General features: G+C 43.3%; 1 pseudogene; it reads right to left on the minus strand.

The window, feature by feature from the left end:
• LOC148517637 (serine/threonine-protein kinase PLK2-like) overlaps window positions 1-20,247 on the minus strand; it is a 46,895-nt pseudogene extending 26,648 nt beyond the window's left edge.
• Window positions 20,248-27,436: the final 7,189 nt, after the last annotated feature.

The following is a 27,436-nucleotide window of genomic DNA, read 5'->3' on the forward strand; positions in this document are numbered from 1 at the left end:
TCACCACCTGCACACACATCATTTTTAACAGGTATGTGCAAATGCAGAGCTGATTGAGGGTAATGAGTTAATAAAGAGGTGGAGGTGAGGAGAATAGGTCACCAAGAAGGGGTGAGAGGTAGGGACAATGTGTTACTGCAAATATAAAATGTAGGGGTGCTGGGGATGGGGGGGATTTATTACTACAGAGGTTCTGGCCTTTGAATTGTTACTGCAGGTGCAAAGGACAAATGTGTTACTACAGTTGGGGGGAGTAAGTAAGGGAGAAGTGAGTGCGGAGAAATGTGATGCAGTGGAGGGGCATGGCTCCTATTGCATGTAGCCATACACATCTGTTCCCATGGGGCTTTAGAACAATAGATGGATAGCCTTAAAAAAGCTGCAGGCGAAACGCACATTGGCGTTTCCAATAGTACCGCTGATCACGATCATACTACCCGCCTCAATGTGTCTAAAACTATAATGGACTTAACAGGACTATGGCCCTCATTCAGAGCCACTCGCAAACAGCAGTACGCTCGTTGCGTTCCGATGTTGACTAACCGCGCATGCGTCGGTGTTACACTGCGCATGTGCGTACGGCAGATTGCGAGCTTTTTTTCTCTCGTTCCTAAAATAGCGTACAGGAAGTGACATGTCAAATGTGATTGACAGAACAGGGCGTTTTTGGGTGTTGACGGGGGTGGAGATGGAAAAACGCAGGCGTGGCGAGGCGTTTTTGGGGCGTACATACATTAGCAGATGCGAACGTCAAATGTGTTCGGATCGTCACATACGTCACTGGAACATCCTCTTTCCCTTCAAAATGCTCGCACAGTTTAGGGTCTGGATTACTCGACCACATTGGCGATGGCCTTCTCCTCCGTCCCGGGACTCCATGATGTTGCAGCGATTAATCGCGGGTGGTCACAAAAGCAATTAGTGTTGTATTGAAAACCGGCTTGGTATGTGTTTGGAAAGCAGTTTATTGGGATAGCACAAAACCGTACGCAGGTGGAAATCATACCTGCTAATGTCAGGATTACACAATCAATTGGCGTACATTTTTGGGGGTTTTTTTTGGCCTCAATTTGTTGTTTATGGCCTATTGTGACAATAATGTCATCATGTTTTAATTAGCTCCCCTTTTTTTTTTTAATGTGGAATTTGCATCGTTATGTGATTTTTTAAACGTTCCTTCAAGAGGCCTTTTTTTTATACAAATGAAATGGTTTTTTGTGTCCTTTTTTGCCTTTAGGGCCAGGATTAAATGTAACCCATTTGTACAATAATGTCACAATACAATGTCAGATTTTTTTCATAAATTTATTGTTTAAACACAAACCAATTGGCATAATATATATATTTTTTTTTTTCTGTCAAAGATACTTTTTATCAAAAATAAATAATCAATAACTGATAACATAAACGTACAAAAATAACTTAAAAACATTTCACAAGAAAGGAGAGGGAAGTTTTGACCAGAAAGGAATATGAGCCAAGCACAGAAGGAGTGTGGGAAAAGTCGCCATTGCTGTCACCGTTTTTTCGCCCGTTTGGATGGGGGAGGGTGGGCGCCAGACCGGGTCCGGGATGCCATCGGGCTGGCCTGTCCAGAGGCAGATGTTGTGGCCTCTGGACTAGGCACAGGGCTAGGCACATTTGGAGGATTGGCTGATGTTGTGCCAGAGGTGGAGGATCCTGATGTTCCGGCAGGAAGGGAGGTCGGCTCCACCATGTGCTGGCGAACGAGCTGCTCCAGGGCATCGGCGATGCGGATGTTGGCCCTGGTATTTTCCGCCAGGGCCTGACCAATGGTCACGTTGGCCGCAGCATTTTGCTCCAGGGCCTCAGCCACCCATATCAGACTGGCGTCCATCCTCTGCAGAATCTCCGTATGGAAATCCGATTTGAAATTGAGTTCTGTGAGGAGGCCCACTGCCTGCGAGGGGGCACGCCCTGGACTGGCTTCTGCAGGGTCCTCAGCCGGATGTACTGGTTCCTCCCCTGCAGAGCCAGCAGAAATTCTGCGGCCAAGGCTTCCCTCTGGAGCAGACTCATCCGCCTGTGTCTCTGTTGGAAAAATTAGAAAAGAGTCACATTAGAATCTACATATTGGCACAATAGCATTTCAGAGTTGGTGACATCACAATACTTACCTGGGCCAACATGAGGAGCCGCAAAGTCTGGCATGTCCGTATCCATGTTGGACACGCCAAACACCTCCACAGGCTGCACACACCCCTGTGCCAGCTCTTCTAAATCCGTCAACTCCAATGACACAGGGGTGGGACCCCCACCTGTCCCCCTTGCATGCCTAGCCCTGTCCGCGAGTTTTTGCTTTAGGCGATATTTGAAGTCGCCCCATCTGTGGGGAAAAATGGAAGCCATTATCCTTTGGTTTAAAATGGGGTTTGTTTTTAGGGGGGGCAAGGGTTTACTTACCGCCGTTTGACATCCCGGGCTAGACGGACATAATCACCCACTCTATTGACAGCAACGGCTACCTCTTCCCACATTCTCCACTTCTGGCTTAGACTCATATTCCTGTCTGGCTGTGGCAGGATGTCCACACACTTCTGGATCAAAACCTCCATCTCCTTTCTTGTGAAATGTGGCTGCCTTTTTTTTTTGCCCGCTTTGGCCGGAATACTGGGCCCAGCAGCCTCTTCCATGTCATCCTCCTCACCTATTTGTGTAAATTTACAGAATTCACAAAATCACAACTTGCCTAATCTTATGTTTCAAATTAATCGTTGATAGAAAATGCATGAAAGACTTACCGCCTGACTCTTGTGCATTTTTTCCCTGGTCTGTCGCCATGTCTGAGGTCCAAACAAGAAATACACCAGAATTTGAATGTGTTTTCGTGACGTATTTATACATGCGTCCTTATTTTGCGGCCGCATCATTGATTGTGCGGCCCTATGATCCCTCCTTAATTTGTGCGGGACACGAAACCCTATTTATGGCTTGGTGTGTCTCAAGTCGAGGTGGCGTTTTTGGATTGTTGGAGGTTATCTTGGCTGGAGTTTATTGATTGCGTAGAAAGGAGTTGGAGGTTGGAGATTCGTTTGTTGGTTAGATTTGCGTTTTTTTTTCCGTTATCTTTGTTGGTTTATATTTTTGGGACCTCGTTTGTTGATTTGGTAAGTTTTGTGAAGTCTAACTTTTGTTCAATTGTTGTTTCATTGTGTTTCGTATATTTTGTAATTTTTGGATCCCTAATTTCTTCTATTTTAGATTTTGTTTATTTTCGACCCCAAAGACCTTTTGATTTTGCATCTTAGATATTTGCTCTTGGTAAGTCCATTTTTTATCTTGTATTAGCGAACTAATTAGCGCATTTTTAGTAGTTACTCTTGTGACTTGTATTAGCGAACTAATTAGCGCATTTTTAGTAGTTACTCTTGTGACTTGTATTAGCAAACTAATTAGCGCATTTTTAGTAGTTACTCTTGTGACTTGTATTAGCGAACTAATTAGCGCATTTTTAGTAGTTACTCTTGTGACTTGTATTAGCGAACTAATTAGCGCATTTTTAGTAGTTACTCTTGTGACTTGTATTAGCGAACTAATTAGTGCATTTTTAGTAGTTACTCTTGTGACTTGTATTAGCGAACTAATTAGCGCATTTTTAGTAGTTACTCTTGTGACTTGTATTAGCGAACTAATTAGCGCATTTTAAACAGCTTAATAATCATTCTAACTTTTTGGTGGTTTAGCTTTCGCTTTTTGAGCCAACATTTCGACCCGTTTTGATGTACTGTGTTAAATGTCGCTTTGCGGTTTTGCTAAATGGGTGTTTGGCATATTTGAACTTTGGTCTAGCACAAAATGTATCAACAAAAATGCACAGAGTGAAATGTGTCAAGTAATTTTGTTGTTTATTTTCAGTTTGGACGTATCATGACAATACCCCGGCATGTAAGCAGCAATGGATGGTATCATCAAGCTAAGTTGTTTTAATATAGTTTTGGGGTGGGTCAAAAGCCTTACTTTGAAATTTTTGAATTTCAGGTTGATCTGGGGCGGATTGTTCTGGCCATGCTCCCGGAAGCCGACCAACCTCAATCTCATCCCAGGCGTAGGCATCGTAGGCATGCAAGGCCCCAGATATTTCGAACACGTGTTACCCTATTTGGAATGCCCGATGATGAGGTTTTAAGACGCTACCGTCTACCTCCCAAAATCATCATAGACACTCTCTCATTAATAGAAAGTGATCTTGAGCGGCAAATTGACAGTCCAACAGCAATACCACCACTGACGCAATTTATGGCGGTGTTACATTTCTGTGCCTCAGGATCGTTTCAAACAACGGTGGGAATAGTGGCGGGCATCTCCCAATCCTCCTTTTCCCGGATCCTGAGGGCAGTGATGGAGGCACTTTTCAAGCACCTCCATCATTTTATTCCAATGCCTTTGGATATGGGTGCCCTTAGTGTGGCCAAGGCCAATTTTTACCAAATAGCTGGCTTCCCACACATCATAGGGGTTGTGGATGGTACTCACATACCACTTCAGCCTCCAGCACGGCTGGAGGCAATATTTAGAAACAGGAAACACTATCACTCCCTGAATGTAATGGTGGTATGTGATGCCTCCCTCCAGATCCTGTCCCTGAATGCTAAGTTACCAGGAAGTGCACATGACTCCTTCGTCATCCGGCAATCAGGGATATGGCAGAAATTAACCAACCTACAAGCTGGTGATGCGTGGCTTCTGGGTAAGTGGAGACCTTTAGTACATAACAATGTTAAGCTTGATACACAGTGTTCCTGATGTTGTCTCTTATTTTTCACAGGAGACAGTGGATACCCTTGCATGTCCTGGCTGCTCACTCCTTATTTGGCTCCCACACCAGGCCCACAAAGTGAGTATAATTCCGCACTTACAGCCACCAGGCAAGTGGTGGAGCGTTGTATCGGCCTTTTAAAAGGCCGATTCAGATGCCTCCACCGCTCTGGTGGCGAGCTCATGTATTTGCCGGATATGGTGTCGAAAATTGTGGTCCTGTGTGGGATATTTCACAACATCGCCATAAGGAGTGGTGTCCCAATGCAGCCAGAGGATGCCTTACCTGAGGATGGCCCCCCCGAGGTTGGTCGGAGGTCAGTATGTGGGGGGGCCATACGCAATGATGTGGTGGCCAGATTTTTTAGGTAAGTTTGACCCAAACTACAGTGTTTATACCTAATGTGTTTGTGTTTGTTTGCGAACATCTAATTTTTTTTTTTTTTTTTCACCATCTTCTGTTTGTTCACATAATCTTTGCCACTCCAACGCTCACTACTTCCTGCTACCCTTACCAAACCTGGATCTGGTGATTTTGGCCATATATTCTGGAACCCATATCGCAACGCCATGTTTGTGGAATCATGTTGGCATGGTCCTTCGTCAACCAGTTCTTGATTGTTTTTTTTAATTAAATATTTTATTTGTATGTGTTGTATTTGAGATTATCACTGGTTTTTTTTTTTGGGACTGACCACTTTGATTTCTCATTTATGTTGTGAATAAATGTTTGGAGAGTGAAATGGTCTTCCTGTTTTTGGACGTTAACAGCAAGTGTAACCAGGTTAACACACCTTACATTTGACTAAGGGGTAATCCAGTACTGACACCAGTTGATGTAAACTGAAATATGTTTGCAGGTTCCCAACCCACACCAAAAGGAAGCCTGTCCAAACCTTTGGATTTTGAAGATTGGCCTAAGCAGCTTGCACACCAACTAGGAACCTGTAAAATGTCGAAATATCTAATTGAAACTACACCCAAAAAGGGAAATGACATTGTTACTGTTATGTGTTTCTTGTGGCTGTTTAACATACAAATACAAAATACAATCTAACTTTTAAAAAAGGGAAATCCTTGCAGGAACAGTCTACTTATGTCAGGGAAAACTATTTTTGTTTTTGAAAAAAGAATGAGCCAGAACGTATATTAGAACTACAAAATTTATTTACAAAACGAAAATAAACAAAAAAAACTACTGGCAAAGGATGCCAGACAGCCGGTCAAGGCCCACAAGAATGCCAATGACATGTTGGCGCATCTGGCCAACACAATCGTCCACCTCTTGTCGACGCCTCTGTTCCTCTGTGGGTGAGAAAAGTGTGTGGATTAATAAAACAATAGGGAATCCACATTAAAAAAACAAAAACACAACGAAATCACTCCTAAACCGAAAAAAAAAAAACCAAAACAAAAAGGGGGTGCTGCCAAAAATACAAGACCTATGTACAAATTCACACAGGTGTGATATGTGTATGTTGAAATCAGCAGGAAGAGGTAAAGGCAAACTGCTAAATCACCAAAAGTAAACCAAACAAGCACGAATAAAGGCACGACACATGATTACATACAAACAGTTTGTGGTTAAAAAAAATGAGAAAGAAAAACATACCGGGAGCCAAAACGGGAGCTCCGGAAGTCCCTCCATGTTCCTCCTCGGAGGAGCCTTCATTCCCCAAAGAACGGGGAGGGGTAATGATGGACTCCGGGGAGGGGGTAATTGGAAGAGGGGTGGGTGGAGGAGAGGGGGAAGTGGGACGGAGGGGAAGGAGGCCCGACAGTTCCGGGAGAGGGTCTGGGAAGGCTGGGGAGGAGTGGGGTATAGGGGAAATATTTGGGGTGGAGTGTTGGCTGGGGGTTGGGGATAGTGGCCGGGAACGCCGTCTGGCCGGACGGTGACGGCGTAGTCTTGGCTGTCCTCCTAAAATATGTCAAACAAATTGAGGTTAGTTTCTGGGCAAATCCGGGGCCCAAATAAAAAAAAAAAAACCAGCAACAAAAAACATGCAAATAGGAGTAGAATGAAAAAAACAGAAATAGAGGGAAAACAAGCACACGCTGATATGAGGACAAATAATTAATAGGACAGACAGGAAAACATGCACACGCAGATATGAGGACAAATAATTAATAGGACAGACAGGAAAACATGCACACGCAGATATGAGGACAAATAATTAATATGACAGACAGGAAAACATGCACACGCAGATATGAGGACAAATAATTAATGGGACAGACAGGAAAACATGCACACGCAGATATGAGGACAAATAATTAATAGGACAGACAGGAAAACATGCACACGCAGATATGAGGACAAATAATAAATAGGACAGACAGGAAAACATGCACACGCAGTTTGCCCCACAAACACAAACATGAAAACCACAATACATAACACTTACTTTCAAGGATCTGCATGCGAAAGCATGCCAGCAAGCGGGGCGTTCGCCGTTGCAGGTCTGACCACCTGCGCTCCAGCTGCCCGATGTTGCGGCGTGAACCCAACGACCGCAGGCGAGACCGTGCCTCCGCATACGCGGAGCGCTTCTGCCGGTTGGTGATGGGTGGAGGCTGGCTGGTGATCCGGCGATCCATCACTCCGTAAGCACCAGCAGCTCGCGCCTGGTGAATGCGGAGGCTCTCATGATGGCAATGGAGTTTTTCATACAAAACATTTTTGATAAAGTGTGCAAAAAATTTCTGATTGGCTAATGTATTTTGGAAATTAACAGGAGCAATTTTATTGGTTAGTGTATGAGTCATGTGTTCAACAGGGCCAGAAATCTCTGGAGAGTTATGATAGGCTTGATGCAGTGACATGCGTTTGCAAATTTAAATAAAGAAATGAACCCCGGAAAATATGCGGGGATCCACAGCAATAGAACAATTGTTTAATTGTGGTTCACATGTTTTTTGAACAATAAAAGCGAATGTTCCATCCGTACGTATTCTGCGGGTAAACACAAACACGGACAAGAGTAAAGTTTCTTGCATTGTGTTGAAAAAAAAAAACAATTAAGCTAATTGATACATTGATTGGCATGATACGATTGAGGGAGGTAGGCAGAATAAAGGAGCAGGTAATCGACATCTGACAAGGCCACTTCCGGTTTCACTTGTGCGTGCGTTCCCTTCAAGCCATTTCGGGGATGTACGCTCGCTATTTCGCACGCTCGTTAGTTAGAGGAGGGGTCGCCTGAGTTTAGGGAGGAATTTTAGATGCGAACGAAAATACGAGCGAGCCATTGAATTTAAATAATTTTGTACGTACGCCTAACGTACGTGCGCCCGCTTGCGAGTGGGTCTGAATGAGGGCCTATGTACATTACAATGCACCGACAATTATAATGAAAGTAATAGTGGTTTAGCTTATACGTGAAGCCGCGCACAGCAGCACTAATACAATGACTGATAACACGGCTCTCCATGCTGGCGCTGACAATGTTATTAGAGGGGAGAGCGGTGCATAAGATAACAGCATGGAAAGTTATCTAATGTATAAGATTACAGCCAAAGTGTAACCTGTGATGTAGCAAGATATATTGCATTTGTTACAAGTTATTATAACAATTTCTGACACAGCTATAGACAAAGTCACAGCTGTAATTAACAAAATACAGGTTTTATCTAATGTGCAGGAATAAAATCATTTAATTATTAAATAAACTGACATGAATATGTATCTAAACTAGAACAACTAGTAGCAATAATAAGAAAATATTAACTGGGAGAACATCTGTCATTATATCCCATTATTGAATAATCATATTGGAGAATACGTGTGGATATTTGTGTAATCTACAATACATCAGGTTGAGACACTGATACAAATCTATTGAAAGCTACTGTGTATTTGGTAACATTTATATATTGAAACTGCATCAGGCTTGAACAACACTGACTTATTCACTATATTAAGCAGTGCACAGGTTAGGTGGCCACCTGGGATTCATCTGGGTTTAGTGACAGGATATTCATGATACAGTAATAATAAGATAGATATACTTGTAACTAAATCACTATTATTTGAAATGTTGGGAGCATTAACAAATTGACACATTTGAAGAGAATAATAATACATATAACAGATCAGTGGTATATGGAACTTTCTTTTTAATACACTTTTCATATCTTTTTGCACAAAGTAATTCTATAATTTTAACAAATATTTTGCCCTAAATGTCCTGAACAATATATTTTAAGGAATACCAATAAAGATGTATTCATTTTTTATTTAAAATAATATTACAATCAGGGATTCTCATTGTGCCTCCACACACAACACCCCACTTTCTTCTTTTTTTGTGAAAGGCTTTAGAACAGGGATAGGGAACCTCAGCCCCGGGGGCCGTATAAGGCCCCCAGATTCATTTGGTTTGGCCCTCTGAGCTTCTTTCTGCTAGTCTCATCTGGCTAGCAGGGTTCTTAGAATAGCGCCCTGCAGCCAAACTCTATGTAGCAGTGCCGCCTCAGACTGTCACACCGCTGCCCTTACAGCTCCCGGAGCATCCTCAGGATGCTCCGGGCACTGTTGTAATCATCGGCAATTGTGGCCCTGCCCCTGTGTGACATCACACGGAGGGGGCATAACCTGCACCAGGCCTGCGAATAATGTTATATCAAAATGGCCCTCGGCAGAAAAAAGGTTCCCCACCCCTGCTTTAGAACAATGTTAAGAGGTATGGCATACCTGCAAAAGAGATTTCTATTACCATTAGTAAATTGAATGTAACATGTTTAATTAAGTTACATTTTATTGCAGCCCATAGAGACTAGCCACCACATTTATCCAGCAGTGGGTTTATACACCTCATAGAGACTAGCCACCACATTTATCCAGCAGTGTGTTTATACACCCCATAGAGACTAGCCATCACATTTATCCAGCAGTGGGTTTATACACCCCATAGAGACTAACCACCACATTTATCCAGCAGTGGGTTTTATACACCCCATAAAGACTAGCCACCACATTTATCCAACAGTGGGTTTTATACACCCCATAGAGACAAGCCACCACATTTATCAAGCAGTGGGTTTATACACCCCATAGAGAATAGCCATCACAGTTATCCAGCAGTGGGTTTATACACCCCATAGAGATTAGTCACCACATTTATCCAGCAGTGGGTTTTATACACCCCATAGAGACTAGCCACCACATTTATCCAGTAGTGGGTTTTATACACCCCAAAGAGACTAGCCATCACATTTATCCAGCAGTGGGTTTATACACCGCATAGAGACTAGCCACCATATTTATCCAGCAGTGGGTTTATACATCCCATAGAGACTAGCCAACACATTTATCCAGCAGTGGGTTTATATACCCCATAGAGACTAGCCATCACATTGATCCAGCAGTGGGTTTATATACCCCATAGAGACTAGCCATCACATTGATCCAGCAGTGGGTTTTATACACCCCATAGAGACTAGCCACCACATTTATCCAGCAGTGGTTTATACACCCCATAGAGACTAGCCACCACATTTATTCAGCAGTGGGTTTATACACCTCATAGAGACTAGCCACCACATTTATCCAGCAGTGTGTTTATACACCCCATAGAGACTAGCCATCACATTTATCCAGCAGTGGTTTTATACACCCCATAGAGACTAGCCACCACATTTATCCAGCAGTGGGTTTATACACCCCATAGAGACTAGCCATCACAGTTATCCAGCAGTGGGTTTATACACCCCATAGAGACTAGCCATCACATTTATCCTGCAGTGGAGTTATACACACCATAGAGACTAGCCATCACATTTATCCAGCAGTGGGTTTATACACCCCATAGAGACTAGCCATCACAGTTATCCAGCAGTGGGTTTAAATACCCCATAGAGACTAGCCATCACATTTATCCAGCAGTGGGTTTATACACACCATAGAGACTAGCCATCACATTTATCCAGCAGTGGGTTTATACACACCATAGAGACTAGCCATCACATTTATCCAGCAGTGGGTTTTATACACCCCATAGAGACTAGCCACCACATTTATCCAGCAGTGGGTTTTATACACCCCAAAGAGACTAGCCATCACATTTATCCAGCAGTGGGTTTATACTCCCCATAGATACTAGCCACCACATTTATCCAGCAGTGGTTTATACACCCCATAGAGACTAGCCATCACATTTATCCAGCAGTGGGTTTATACACCTCATAGAGACTAGCCACCACATTTATCCAGCAGTGGGTTTTATACACCCCATAGAGACTAGCGATCACATTTATCCAGCATTGGGTTTATACACCCCATAGAGACTAGCCATCACATTTATCCAGCATTGGGTTTATACACCCCATAGAGACTAGCCACCACATTTATCCAGCAGTGTGTTTATACACCCCATAGAGACTAGCCATCACATTTATCCAGCAGTGGGTTTATACACCCCATAGAGACTAGCCACCACATTTAACCAGCAGTGGGTTTATACACTGCATAGAGACTAGCCATCACATTTATCCAGCATTGTGTTTATACACCCCATAGAGTCTAGCCACCACATTTATCCAGCATTGGGTTTATACACCCCATAGAGACTAGCCATCACATTTATCCAGCATTGGGTTTATACACCCCATAGAGACTAGCCATCACATTTATCCAGCAGTGGGTTTATATACCCCATAGAGACTAGCCACCACATTTATCCAGCAGTGGGTTTTAAACACCCCAAAGAGACTAGCCATCACATTTATCCAGCAGTGGGTTTATACACCCCATAGATACTAGCCACCATATTTATCCAGCAGTGGTTTATACACCCCATAGAGACTAGCCATCACATTTATCCAGCAGTGGGTTTATACACCCCATAGAGACTAGCCATCACATTTATCCAGCAGTGGGTTTTATACACCCCATAGAGACTAGCCATCACATTTATCCAGCATTGGGTTTATACACCCCATAGAGACTAGCCACCACATTTATCCAGCAGTTGGTTTATACACCCCATAGAGACTAGCCATCACATTTATCCAGCAGTGGGTTTATACACCCCATAGAGACTAGCCACCACATTTAACCAGCAGTGGGTTTATACACTGCATAGAGACTAGCCATCACATTTATCCAGCATTGGGTTTATACACCCCATAGAGTCTAGCCACCACATTTATCCAGAAGTGGGTTTATACACCCCATAGAGACTAGCCATCACATTTATCCAGCATTGGGTTTATACACCCCATAGAGACTAGCCATCACATTTATCCAGCATTGGGTTTATACACCCCATAGAGACTAGCCATCACATTTATCCAGCAGTGGGTTTATACACCCCATAGAGACTAGCCATCACATTTATCCAGCATTGGGTTTATACACCCCATAGAGACTAGCCATCACATTTATTAAGCAGTGGGTTTATACACCTCATAGAGACTAGCCACCACATTTATCCAGCAGTGGGTTTATACACCCCATAGAGACTAGCCACCACATTTAACCAGCAGTGGGTTTATACACCGCATAGAGACTAGCCATCACATTTATCCAGCATTGGGTTTATACACCCCATAGAGACTAGCCACCACATTTATCCAGCATTGGGTTTATACACCCCATAGAGACTAGCCATCACATTTATCCAGCAGTGGGTTTATACACCTCATAGAGACTAGCCATCACATTTATCCAGCAGTGGGTTTATACACCCAATAGAGACTAGCCATCACATTTATCCAGCAGTGGGTTTATACACCCCATAGAGACTAGCCACCACATTTATCCAGCAGTGGGTTTATACACCCCATAGAGACTAGACACCACATGTATCCAGCAGTGGGTTTATACACCCCATAGAGACTAGCCACCAAATTTATCCAGCAGTGGGTTTTATACACCCAAATAGAGACTAGCCATCATATTTATCCAGCAGTGGGTTTATGCACCCTATAGAGACTAGCCACCACATTTATCCAGCAGTGGGTTTATACACCCCATAGAGACTAGCCACCACATTTATCCAGCATTGGGTTTATACACCCCATAGAGACTAGCCATCACATTTATCCAGCAGTGGGTTTATACACCCCATAGAGACTAGCCATCACATTTATCCAGCATTGGGTTTATACACCCCATAGAGACTAGCCATCACATTTATCCAGCAGTGGGTTTATACACCCCATAGAGACTAGCCATCACATTTATCCAGCAGTGGGTTTATACACCTCATAGAGACTAGCCACCACATTTATCCAGCAGTGGGTTTATACACCCCATAGAGACTAGCCACCACATTTAACCAGCAGTGGGTTTATACACCGCATAGAGACTAGCCATCACATTTATCCAGCATTGGGTTTATACACCCCATAGAGACTAGCCACCACATTTATCCAGCATTGGGTTTATACACCCCATAGAGACTAGCCATCACATTTATCCAGCAGTGGGTTTATACACCTCATAGAGATTAGCCATCACATTTATCCAGCATTGGGTTTATACACCCCATAGAGACTAGCCATCACATTTATCCAGCATTGGGTTTATACACCCCATAGAGACTAGCCACCACATTTATCCAGCATTGGGTTTATACACCCCATAGAGACTAGCCATCACATTTATCCAGCAGTGGGTTTATACACCTCATAGAGACTAGCCATCACATTTATCCAGCAGTGGGTTTATACACCCAATAGAGACTAGCCATCACATTTATCCAGCAGTGGGTTTATACACCCCATAGAGACTAGCCACCACATTTATCCAGCAGTGGGTTTATACACCCCATAGAGACTAGACACCACATGTATCCAGCAGTGGGTTTATACACCCCATAGAGACTAGCCACCAAATTTATCCAGCAGTGGGTTTTATACACCCAAATAGAGACTAGCCATCATATTTATCCAGCAGTGGGTTTATGCACCCTATAGAGACTAGCCACCACATTTCTCCAGCAGTGGGTTTATACACCCCATAGAGACTAGCCACCACATTTATCCAGCATTGGGTTTATACACCCCATAGAGACTAGCCATCACATTTATCCAGCAGTGGGTTTATACACCCCATAGAGACTAGCCATCACATTTATCCAGCATTGGGTTTATACACCCCATAGAGACTAGCCATCACATTTATCCAGCAGTGGGTTTATACACCTCATAGAGACTAGCCACCACATTTATCCAGCAGTGGGTTTATACACCCCATAGAGACTAGCCACCACATTTAACCAGCAGTGGGTTTATACACCGCATAGAGACTAGCCATCACATTTATCCAGCATTGGGTTTATACACCCCATAGAGACTAGCCACCACATTTATCCAGCATTGGGTTTATACACCCCATAGAGACTAGCCATCACATGTATCCAGCAGTGGGTTTATACACCTCATAGAGATTAGCCATCACATTTATCCAGCATTGGGTTTATACACCCCATAGAGACTAGCCATCACATTTATCCAGCAGTGGGTTTATACACCCCATAGAGACTAGCCATCACATTTATCCAGCAGTGGGTTTATACACCCCATAGAGACTAGCCACCACATGTATCCAGCAGTGGGTTTATACACCCCATAGAGACTAGCCACCACATTTATCCAGCAGTGGGTTTTATACACCCCATAGAGACTAGCCATCACATGTATCCAGCAGTGGGTTTATACACCCCATAGAGACTAGCCACCACATTTATCCAGCAGTGGGTTTATACACCCCATAGAGACTAGCCACCACATTTATCCAGCAGTGGGTTTTATACACCCCATAGAGACTAGCCATCACATTTATCCAGCAGTGGGTTTATACACCCCATAGAGACTAGCCACCACATGTATCCAGCAGTGGGTTTATACACCCCATAGAGACTAGCCACCACATTTATCCAGCAGTGGGTTTATACACCCCATAGAGACTAGCCATCACATTTATCCAGCAGTGGGTTTATACACCCCATAGAGACTAGACACCACATGTATCCAGCAGTGGGTTTATACACCCCATAGAGACTAGCCACCACATTTATCCAGCAGTGGGTTTTATACACCCCATAGAGACTAGCCATCATATTTATCCAGCAGTGGATTTATGCACCCTATAGAGACTAGCCACCACATTTATCCAGCAGTGGGTTTATACACCCCATAGAGACTAGCCACCACATTTATCCAGCATTGGGTTTATACACCCCATAGAGACTAGCCATCACATTTATCCAGCATTGGGTTTATACACCCCATAGAGACTAGCCATCACATTTATCCAGCAGTGGGTTTATACACCCCATAGAGACTAGCCATCACATTTATCCAGCATTGGGTTTATACACCCCATAGAGACTAGCCATCACATTTATCCAGCAGTGGGTTTATACACCTCATAGAGACTAGCCACCACATTTATCCAGCAGTGGGTTTATACACCCCATAGAGACTAGCCACCACATTTAACCAGCAGTGGGTTTATACACCGCATAGAGACTAGCCATTACATTTATCCAGCATTGGGTTTATACACCCCATAGAGACTAGCCACCACATTTATCCAGCATTGGGTTTATACACCCTATAGAGACTAGCCATCACATTTATCGAGCAGTGGGTTTATACACCTCATAGAGATTAGCCATCACATTTATCCAGCATTGGGTTTATACACCCCATAGAGACTAGCCATCACATTTATCCAGCAGTGGGTTTATACACCCCATAGAGACTAGCCATCACATTTATCCAGCAGTGGGTTTATACACCCCATAGAGACTAGCCACCACATGTATCCAGCAGTGGGTTTATACACCCCATAGAGACTAGCCACCACATTTATCCAGCAGTGGGTTTTATACACCCCATAGAGACTAGCCATCACATGTATCCAGCAGTGGGTTTATACACCCCATAGAGACTAGCCACCACATTTATCCAGCAGTGGGTTTATACACCCCATAGAGACTAGACACCACATGTATCCAGCAGTGGGTTTATACACCCCATAGAGACTAGCCACCAAATTTATCCAGCAGTGGGTTTTATACACCCCATAGAGACTAGCCATCACATTTATCCAGCAGTGGGTTTATACACCTCATAGAGATTAGCCATCACATTTATCCAGCAGTGGGTTTATACACCTCATAGAGATTAGCCATCACATTTATCCAGCATTGGGTTTATACACCCCATAGAGACTAGCCATCACATGTATCCAGCAGTGGGTTTATACACCCCATAGAGACTAGCCATCACATTTATCCAGCAGTGGGTTTATACACCCCATAGAGACTAGCCACCACATGTATCCAGCAGTGGGTTTATACATCCCATAGAGACTAGCCACCACATTTATCCAGCAGTGGGTTTTATACACCCCATAGAGACTAGCCATCACATGTATCCAGCAGTGGGTTTATACACCCCATAGAGACTAGCCACCACATTTATCCAGCAGTGGGTTTATACACCCCATAGAGACTAGCCACCACATGTATCCAGCAGTGGGTTTATACACCCCATAGAGACTAGCCACCACATTTATCCAGCAGTGGGTTTTATACACCCCATAGAGACTAGCCATCACATTTATCCAGCAGTGGGTTTATACACCCCATAGAGACTAGCCACCACATGTATCCAGCAGTGGGTTTATACACCCCATAGAGACTAGCCACCACATTTATCCAGCAGTGGGTTTATACACCCCATAGAGACTAGCCATCACATTTATCCAGCAGTGGGTTTATACACCCCATAGAGACTAGTCACCACATGTATCCAGCAGTGGGTTTATACACCCCATAGAGACTAGCCACCACATTTATCCAGCAGTGGGTTTTATACACCCCATAGAGACTAGCCATCATATATATCCAGCAGTGGATTTATGCACCCTATAGAGACTAGCCACCACATTTATCCAGCAGTGGGTTTATACACCCCATAGAGACTAGCCACCACATTTATCCAGCATTGGGTTTATACACCCCATAGAGACTAGCCATCACATTTATCCAGCATTGGGTTTATACACCCCATAGAGACTAGCCATCACATTTATCCAGCAGTGGGTTTATACACCCCATAGAGACTAGCCATCACATTTATCCAGCATTGGGTTTATACACCCCATAGAGACTAGCCATCACATTTATCCAGCAGTGGGTTTATACACCTCATAGAGACTAGCCACCACATTTATCCAGCAGTGGGTTTATACACCCCATAGAGACTAGCCACCACATTTAACCAGCAGTGGGTTTATACACCGCATAGAGACTAGCCATCACATTTATCCAGCATTGGGTTTATACACCCCATAGAGACTAGCCACCACATTTATCCAGCATTGGGTTTATACACCCCATAGAGACTAGCCATCACATTTATCCAGCAGTGGGTTTATACACCTCATAGAGATTAGCCATCACATTTATCCAGCATTGGGTTTATACACCCCATAGAGACTAGCCATCACATTTATCCAGCAGTGGGTTTATACACCCCATAGAGACTAGCCATCACATTTATCCAGCAGTGGGTTTATACACCCCATAGAGACTAGCCATCACATGTATCCAGCAGTGGGTTTATACACCCCATAGAGACTAGCCACCACATTTATCCAGCAGTGGGTTTTATACACCCCATAGAGACTAGCCATCACATGTATCCAGCAGTGGGTTTATACACCCCATAGAGACTAGCCACCACATTTATCCAGCAGTGGGTTTATACACCCCATAGAGACTAGCCACCACATGTATCCAGCAGTGGGTTTATACACCCCATAGAGTCTAGCCACCACATTTATGCAGCAGTGGGTTTTATACACCCCATAGAGACTAGCCATCACATTTATCCAGCAGTGGGTTTATACACCCCATAGAGACTAGCCACCACATGTATCCAGCAGTGGGTTTATACACCCCATAGAGACTAGCCACCACATTTATCCAGCAGTGGGTTTTATACACCCCATAGAGACTAGCCATCACATGTATCCAGCAGTGGGTTTATACACCCCATAGAGACTAGCCACCACATTTATCCAGCAGTGGGTTTATACACCCCATAGAGACTAGCCACCACATGTATCCAGCAGTGGGTTTATACACCCCATAGAGTCTAGCCACCACATTTATGCAGCAGTGGGTTTTATACACCCCATAGAGACTAGCCATCACATTTATCCAGCAGTGGGTTTATACACCCCATAGAGACTAGCCACCACATGTATCCAGCAGTGGGTTTATACACCCCATAGAGACTAGCCACCACATTTATCCAGCAGTGGGTTTTATACACCCCATAGAGACTAGCCATCACATTTATCCAGCAGTGTGTTTATACACCCCATAGAGACTAGCCACCACATTCATCCAGCAGTGGGTTTGGAATCGGCCTGAAATACTACCAGAATAAAACACCACAATAGAGGTGGCTGTGAGCGCTATGCTGTTTCAGCTGTGTGACCAATAAATACATAATAATTATTTCATGGGGCTGATTTACCCAATGGTTTATGTACAACTCAGATGTCTGCAGATCTGCGCACATGTAGTTATGTATTGTGTGGGTCTCCTTCTACGACATTGCTCTCATCCTGATTCTAATTTGCATGCAAATGTCGATGTTCATATACTGTAGATTGAGCGATTGCTAGCCATTACCCATGTGTGTAAGCCGCACTGTGCATGTGCAGTGATCATATTGTGATTACACTCACACAGAGGATTCATATGGAAAGTGAGAGACAGGTTATCAGTGATTGTGGGAGGTAACAGGGGTGGCTAGAGAAATGTAGGCATGTTAGGTCCATTTAATAACTGTTTTCTGGGCGTACATAAATTAGCCACTGCGTTCTTGCTCACAGCAGGAGAGCCCTCTGTGTGCCTGGAGACCCGCTGTGTCTGCAGCAGCCTAGACATACTGAGAAGCTGCGTGGCTGCCAGATCTGCATCGATGTTACCGATGGTCACGCGCTGTTGCACGTTGTCGGATGGGTATGAGAAGGTAGCAGTGGGCATCCACATGCTGGGGTAAGTTGTGGAGACATTAGCACATTTTCGCAGTTGTGATCCGTGAGATATGGCAGCTGCGATGTCATTTGCATGCGGATCTCAATCAGGCCCTCAGTGTCCGGGCACCGCAACCTGATTGGGAGCAGAGCAGGCGAAGTGTCAGGCAGCTTCTAAGAGAACAGATGGGGGAGTGGTCGGCCCCATTATCTGGGCGTGTTTAAACCACTGGTTTCTGCTGCGTGAAAACACCGGCCATACTGAGTAACCGGAGGGTTCCTCAAATGGCCGATGGTTACGCAGAGTGATCCATTGCTGCGTCCTCATGTAACAGTGGATCACAGAAAGTGGCAGGGTTGATTTGGATTCGCAGTGGCAGCAACCCTTGAGACTAGATACACAACGCCGCAATCATTCTGGTGCCAGATGCAAATCAGAGCTGCTAATTGGCTGCCGGTCCGCGAGCTCTGATTTTTTGACCGGTGCCACATTAGAAAATGGCGGCGCTGTGTCTATGGTCTCAATGGTTGCTGCGGGATGCTGGCTGTGAGTGCAACTCTCATATCAACACCCTGCCCCTGCGACCGGCCCCTAATTTGGCCTCCGGCACCCCCAAGCCACTGCAATGTCTGCGGGACCATTGTTATGCCACTGAGAACAACACTGCTCATCACAAGTATGAAATCCTATATCATACTATATATACTATGTATCATACATTTTATGGTCATTGTTTAAAATGTCTATTTTGAAATAAAATGTAGCAAATGTTTATACAGTGTTTTTATGCCTTAAACTTGTTATAGTAGATTAAAAACCAGACACTATGTGTAGTCCACCTTCATGATTTACGTACCCCAAAATCTTACTAAAACTTCAATATTTGGGGGGGCGCGGCCTGGACTTAAAGCTGAGCAGTCGCATCTGCAGAGAGCTCCTGCAAAATCAGCCCTAAAAGCCCTCACTGGAGGTACTATTGGGCTCCATTTCTCCATTGGACACCTATTCCTGCTCTCAGGACCCTGCTGTGCTGCCAGTGAGGTAGTTGCTGTTCCCGGAGGCAGTCAGCAGACCCCCGCTGGTTTGAGGCCTGGTTCACGCCAAGAAGCCGGGACCTAGAGTTGGTGAACCGCCCGCCTCCCCTCTACCTAATAGCCCCTGGAAGACCCCAAACACTTACTGACTCCTCTCGTGCCCTGGTTGGAGACAGGCGGTGCTCCGGAAGCTCCTGGCGGCACACTTGCTGCGGGCGCTCCAGACCCCTGTGGTTGTATCGCGGGACGACGCGGGGCACAGCGGTGACCAAGCGGAGGCTGCCCTTATACACCCCTGTTACTGGTTCTCTGGCTCCATCTCCTATTTCTCCCAATCTATTGCCGGAAGGTGAGGCTGCTATCCTGGGAAGTACTGCATTGCTTCCATATGTGAGACAGCCCTCTGTGACATCCTCCTTACACATATGTTCCCTGACTCTGACCACTGAAGCTTCTGCAGGAGTTTACTGGTCCTATGCTCGGTCACTGAGACTACTGACTGTGTCATCTTGCTGTGAGGGGATATTAACATCTTTGCTGCTATATTGCGGGGACTGTGATTGCCCACCATAAAGAAAGTGAACCAGTGGACAGTGCCCATTAAAAAGAATCGTGCCACTTTGTCGGATAACAGATATAGTTCTTCTGCAAGCAAACTCTTATGTGTTTTTCTTTTCCTCCAATATATCCTTTCATTCCTATGAGTGTGTACTGATATTATAATATATTTGGGCTTGGAGCTCCCCCATGTGTCCACGCTTGTAACTTTACATCTACCTATTTATAAAAGTCCTTCTGTATGATCTCAGAGCGGGTGTCTATAACATATTGTATTGCCTAATATTACTATTACATCTCCTATATTTCGTTGTGGAGGTAGATGTTGATTTCCATGGGCTGACAAGTACGCTGCGAGATGGCCATGACCCCCTGATTCACCCGTATACTATGGGGAGGAGTGCGTGGTGAGCGCACCCTGGGAATATACCTGCTGAGGCTATACATGTATTAATATTTTTGTCCTACATATCTGCTGTGTTTGTTCTTTTCCCTTTCTCCATGTGTTTGTTTTCTTTCTTGTCTCTCTTGTCTCTATCTCTCTGATGGGAAAAACTAAGAGGACAGTGCGGACACCTAGTGCAAAGAGGACTGTGGATACATCATTGCAACCCAACTTATTCTGCTATCTTACCCCTGACGGTGGTGCTTTTGAAGATAACGCACGTACTGATTCTAACCCATCTACGTCGTCTGATAATACTGGACTTATGGCGTCACCAATTCATACTGGTTCCGGAGATATATCGGATACCGCTATGGCTGAGGTTCTAACGCACTTACGTTCTCTCCCTACAAAACAAGACTTTCTAGATCTTGATAAGAAAATTGGGGCCACAGTCAAGGCGGAAATTGCTACTCTTCAGAAAGAAATTTCTCAGGTTGCCCACCGGGTGTCTGACATGGAGACACACATGGAGGAAGTTAGTTCTTTTCAACAAAAAGTTCGGGACATTGTCTCTACGCATGCACAAGAGATGAGAATTATGCAGCGGAGATTGGTTGATCTCGATAACAGAGGGCGTCGCAATAATTTACGTATCCGAGGAATCCCAGAGGACGTCCAAGGTCCCGGTATCGTTGATGCACTAACCAAAATGTTCAATGAACTCACGGATGCAGAACCAGATAATATAATTCTTTTTGATCGTGCTCACCGGACCCTACGACCAAAGGGTCTCCAGTCTGAGCCTCCCGGAGACATTATTTGTCGACTTCACTACCATCATATTAAGGAAGAGATTCTCAGCAAAGCACGCAAACTGGATGGTATTGAGTTTAACGGCAGTAAAATTCAAATCTTCCCTGACCTCTCCTGGAATACACTCCATCAAAGGCGCCTTCTTAAGCCTCTTACTGACATTCTTAAACAGAAAGGTGTCCGTTTTCATTGGGGATTTCCTCTGAGTATTCAAGTCATGCATGATGGTCGCCAACTTGTCTTGCAGACACCAGAAGACCTGGATAATTTTTGTGACGCTCTCTCTATTTCAATACCTCCTCTCCAAGATTGGTTCCACCTGTTCTCACGTCTAGATCCACCCGTCTCACCTGTTGCAAAAGTTCCTTGGGCAACGGTGAGGGGACAGAGACATAATTCGACTTCTCCACGATTTGAGAGGACGGCCTCTGGCACCTGATCGTCTAAGATATTTAAATGTGATGATCTTTTTGCTTCTTTGTTGAGCTTAGATAGGATGCATGTCCGGAATTGTATCCTTTTGATATTGTTGGGGATCAGCTCGCTCACTGATCATTTGATGATTATAGATTTTTATAATTGTCTTAGCTCTTGCCTGACAGTTTAATGCTTTATACTTGTCGTTTATACGAAAGGAAATAATTTATTTATGCTTTTTGTTCTCACTATACAGCAGATTTTGTAAGGTTGTGTTTGTTCTAGCAAGTTTCCTTCTTCTTTTTTTTTTTTTTACGAAATTCTTCTAGAATTGCTATATAGTTATGCCTCATACATTTACGATACTAATGTAGATGGTACTGTTATTATTATTATGTAGATGATTTGTTGATATTATCGTTTACAGGATATATGTTAGTTCTTTATTCCCGGGGGGGTGGTTTCTAGCTGCCTTACCCCAGTTGGGTTGTTCCGCATTTTTTGACCTTGGAGCATGGGCCGACTATCGTCTCCTGCCTGCTCCAATAGCGGAAATTTTTTCTCATGGATATATTTTCCTGTTTATTCTAATAAGACTATTTTCAGTTTTTTCTTATTATTTTATTTATTTTTTCTTTATTATTTTTGTTTTTATTTTTTGTTTTTATTTTTTCCCTTTCTAGTCGCTATACCTCTGCTGCCCATGTACACCTTTATAAGATTCATATAATGCCTTACTCTCTATATATGATTACCCTTTCCCACAGTCACTGCCATGGCCCCTCTTAAGCCAGAAAATATAATATTATGTTCCTTTAATGTTAAAGGTCTTAATATTCCTGAGAAACGTTCCACATTACTACGAGAACTTCACCTAGAGAGGGTAGATGTGGCTTTTGTGCAAGAAACCCACTTTAAGCAGCTGGTTGCTCCTAAGCTTGGGAATTATTATTACCCTCATGTGTTTTGCAGTAATAACTCTCAGAGTAAGTCCCTGGGAGTGGCTATACTCCTTTCTCGTAAGCTCGCCGTTACAGATATATCTCATCATATCCTCGTGGAAGGCAGATGTCAGATATTGAAATGTAAGATATATAATCAAGTATACACTATTGTAAATGTTTATTCTCCGAGTCAGAAACAGAGGCAATTTTTTAATAAGGTCTTAAAACTTTTGGAACCATTGAGAGAGGGGTGTGTAATAATAGGTGGAGATTTTAACTGGTCCTTAGATCCTGTGTTAGACTGTTCTTTGGGATCGCCCCGAGTCTCCTTGCGGGACCATCGTAGAGTACGTCAACTCTTTTCTGAGTACCAATTGATAGATTTATGGAGGACTCAACATCCAACGGTTAGGGATTATACGTTTTACTCGAACCCGCACTATGTATATTCACGTATTGATTACTTTCTTGTAGACCATAGAAACCTTCAATATTTCCCCCATAGTCAAATAGGTCATATTACTTGGTCTGACCATGCCCCAATCTTTGCAAATATATGTTATCCCAACTCGATGCCCAGACCGTGGACATGGCGCTTTAATGAGATTTTGCTTAGTGATCCTCGTACTAAAAATTACCTTCTCAAAGCCATTACTGAGTATATCGATATTAATGACGCTCCAGATGTGTCTAAGATAACGGTGTGGGAGGCACACAAATGTGTGATTAGAGGACACTATATCCAGTTAGGCTCTAGATTAAAAAGGGAGAGGATGGCTCAAAGGCAACAACTTCTAGCCCGTATTAAATCCCTGGAGACATCCCATAAATCTTCTTTAGATGAAAATACATTGAGAGAACTTACTGAAGCAAGACAGGCTCTTAATAAGCTTCTTCACGATAAAACTAAATTGGATTTACAGAAATGCAGGCACAAATTTTATCAATGGGGTAACAAGCCTGGCAAAATGCTTGCTAGAGCTTTAAAAACTCAGAGGCTAAAATCTTACGTTTCTAATGTTCGGGATTCAGGGGGGAATGTTGTAAACACCTTTCCTCAGATTGCAGCTGCCTTTCAAAATTACTACATGAAACTTTATAATTTACGTAAGGAACAATCACCTACCCATTCATTAACGCATCAGGAAGTGATCAGAAATTACCTCTCCTCGGTTGATTTCCCACAACTCGATGAGAGTGATCTGACCTCTCTCGATCGCCCCTTTACTTACGAGGAACTAGATCTTGCTTTGTCAAATACTCCACTTGGGAAAAGCCCTGGCCCTGATGGTTTTCCTGTAAGTTATTATAAGTCGTTTAGATCTATGTTGTTACCACTTTTTTTGAAGGCCTGTAATGAAGTTTCAGATGGGCTGGGTTTCTCCCCTCAGACACTTGAAGCACATATTTCAATAATCCCCAAAGAGGGGAAGGATCCTGCCCAATGTGCAAGCTATAGACCTATTTCTTTATTAAATAATGATTTCAAATTGTATGCTAAAATGCTGGCAAATAGGTTGAGTTCTCTTCTCCCTGGCTTGATACACGAGGACCAAGTGGGATTTGTTCATTTTGTTAAAGGAACTAAGTCCCCTGTTGTCCTTCTCTCAACGGATGCAGATAAGGCCTTCGACAGGATTGATTGGCGGTTCATGGAAGGTCTTCTCAGATATATGGGGTTAGGCTCTCACTGTCTTTATCGTATTTTAGCCCTTTATAAATTTCCCATGGCCAGAGTACGGGTTAATGGGGCCTTTTCAGAGCCTTTTGCGATTAATAATGGTACACGTCAAGGATGCCCACTGTCTCCTCCTATATTTGTACTCTGCATGGAGGCATTGGCGAGGGCTATCCGGTGTAACGGGGATATTAAAGGTGTGCAGATTGGAGACCATGAGTATAAATTGGCACTATTTGCTGACGATCTCCTTGCTACCATCTCTTTGCCGGTGACCTCTCTCCCTGCCCTCATGCATGAGTTTGATAGGTTCAGTGGGATCTCTAATTTTAAAATCAATTTTTCCAAATCTGTTGCCATGAATGTATCAGCCTCTGACAGTACTGTGACAAGCCTTAGAAGTGCTTTTCCCTTTGTTTGGACTTCTTCTAGTCTTAAATATTTGGGTGTTCTTCTATCCCCTTCAAATAAAAATTTGTACCAATTAAATTTCCCCCCTCTTATTCAACAATTTAAGACAGATTTCCAGAGATGGTCTCTACTGAAGCTATCCAAGTTGGGTAAAATCAACACGGTCAAGATGTCTATTTTACCTAAAGTCTTATATCTGATGCAAGTGTTGCCTATTACCATACCAGTTTCCTTTTTTAGGGAATTACAAAGCTTAGTGGACCATTTTGTTTGGGGCTCAGGTAGATCCAGACTATCACAGGCTGTATTAACGCAAAGTCGTTTGAAAGGTGGTCTGCAATTACCCCACTTTCTTACTTATTACTATGCAGTCCACTTGTCTAGGATTGTTGAAATGTCTAGACTATCTGCAGTCAAACAATGGACATGTATAGTAGGTCACACAGTAGGTAAACCACCCCATGTCCTTCCTTGGATTGTTAAATGTCCGTCTTTATCTCACCCGACACTAGGCCGCACCCTCCACTGTTGGAACAAATTTAGAAGCTCCCCCTCGTTTAGCCCAGGCGCTTCATTACCTACTCCACTGGTGGATAACCCAGATTTCCCCCCAGGTCTCATGGCGTCTAATTTATCTGATTGGTCCACAAAGGGTATTACATGTATATCCCACCTAGTTGCACCTAGTGGATTGCGATCTTTTACAGATCTCCGGCAAATATATAATCTCCCATCCCGTTCATTCTGGGTATATCTCCAATTAAGACACTATGTTAACTCTCTTAAGGCTAGTGATCCTCGCTGGACTCCAACTAAGTTTGAAGTTTTATGTATGGCAGTAGATCCACCAAGACACCTTATTTCTTCCTTATATCGAATGTGTCTTGAGTACTCTAACCCATCCTTACCGTCTTATGTCTCTGCTTGGCATAGTGAACTAGGAAGGGAACTAACTGAGGATCAGTGGTCACAAATATTTGATTTTACTTTTGCTAGTTCCTCATCACTCCAAGTTCTAGAAACCCAATATAAGATTTTGGCTAGATGGTATAGGTGCCCTGTTCACATTCATCGGATGTTTCCAAATTTATCTGATTTATGCTGGCGTTGTCAACAGGCTGTGGGCACCCCTTTTCATATTTGGTGGCAATGCCCAGTGTTAGCTGACTTCTGGAGGAAGGTTCGACACTTATCGGAATTGATCACTGGTCTTTCTTTATCTGATAAACCTGAATTTTGGTTGCTAAATTTGTCTGACCTTCCATTATCTATATATAAAAAATCCATGTTGCGTCATCTGATGAATGCTGCGAGGGCTACTGTACCATGTTATTGGAGGTCTTCGACTTGTCCTCCCATATCTCGATGGTTCCAAAGAATAGACCAGTATATGTATATGGAAGACCTCTCATTATCTAAACCAGCTCCCCTGAGATTTGCAGACACTTGGCATTGCTGGCTGAGTTTTAAAGAGACTACTGAGTACAAAGTACAATACTTAAATGCCTCTTAGGATATAGCGACATCCTCTTTTAATTTTCCCCATTCTTTTGCTATCTTTATATAATATTTTCTTTCTTAATTTTTATGTATTTTATTTTCTTAGTTATTTTGATTTCTAATATTATATTTACTTTTATTTTATTTTACTTAGTAATATCTGAAAGCACGTACAGAACCATGCGATCTGAGACTTACTCTTTCTTGTTCTTTCATTTCATGCCTCATGATTATATTTGTCCATTGAATTCATATTGTTATTTGAATTTATTTGATGTTTCTGTAGGCCATTGCGGCCATATCTGTACCGTGCTGTTTTCGTTTGCAATAAAGACAGATTACATAAAAAAAATAAAAAAAAACTTCAATATTTAAATATTTGGATTTAAAATATCTTAATAAAATTACATATAGAAAAAAAGCTTTATTTAAGTAAATCATTTCTTCATTCACTGTCTCTTGTTATCCCCATCCTGAAATGGAAATAATGAAATGAGCATTTTTTGCTATTAAGGGATGGGAGGCCCCAAAAACATGAGTGTTCTGGGCCCCAAGATTTCTTTTGCCAGGCCCGCCTGCCTATATGGGAGTCTCTTACTAGCAGAGGGTACTATATAGGGTTATATATTCATATGAGTCAGTTGAATATATTTTAATATTAATAATTATGGGAGCCTCCTACTAAGAATGACGCTTCCATTTATTATATATTTATTATGTTATCTGGGTGTGGGGGCACCTGAAGTCTGAGGAGGGTCCTGGGTGACACAGCCGCTAGCTGCAGTACAACATGTCACTAATATGGTCACATTGCTGGCCCTGCTTGTTGTGTCTCAGGCTGTCATCTGTGACTCACGGAGCACAGCCACAGCTACACACAAGCAGTCTCCCCTGTAATACGGCCG

This window comes from Taudactylus pleione, unplaced genomic scaffold (assembly GCF_031769625.1).
Source record: "Taudactylus pleione unplaced genomic scaffold, aTauple2 ptg000214l, whole genome shotgun sequence".
Taxonomy (NCBI): domain Eukaryota; kingdom Metazoa; phylum Chordata; class Amphibia; order Anura; family Myobatrachidae; genus Taudactylus; species Taudactylus pleione.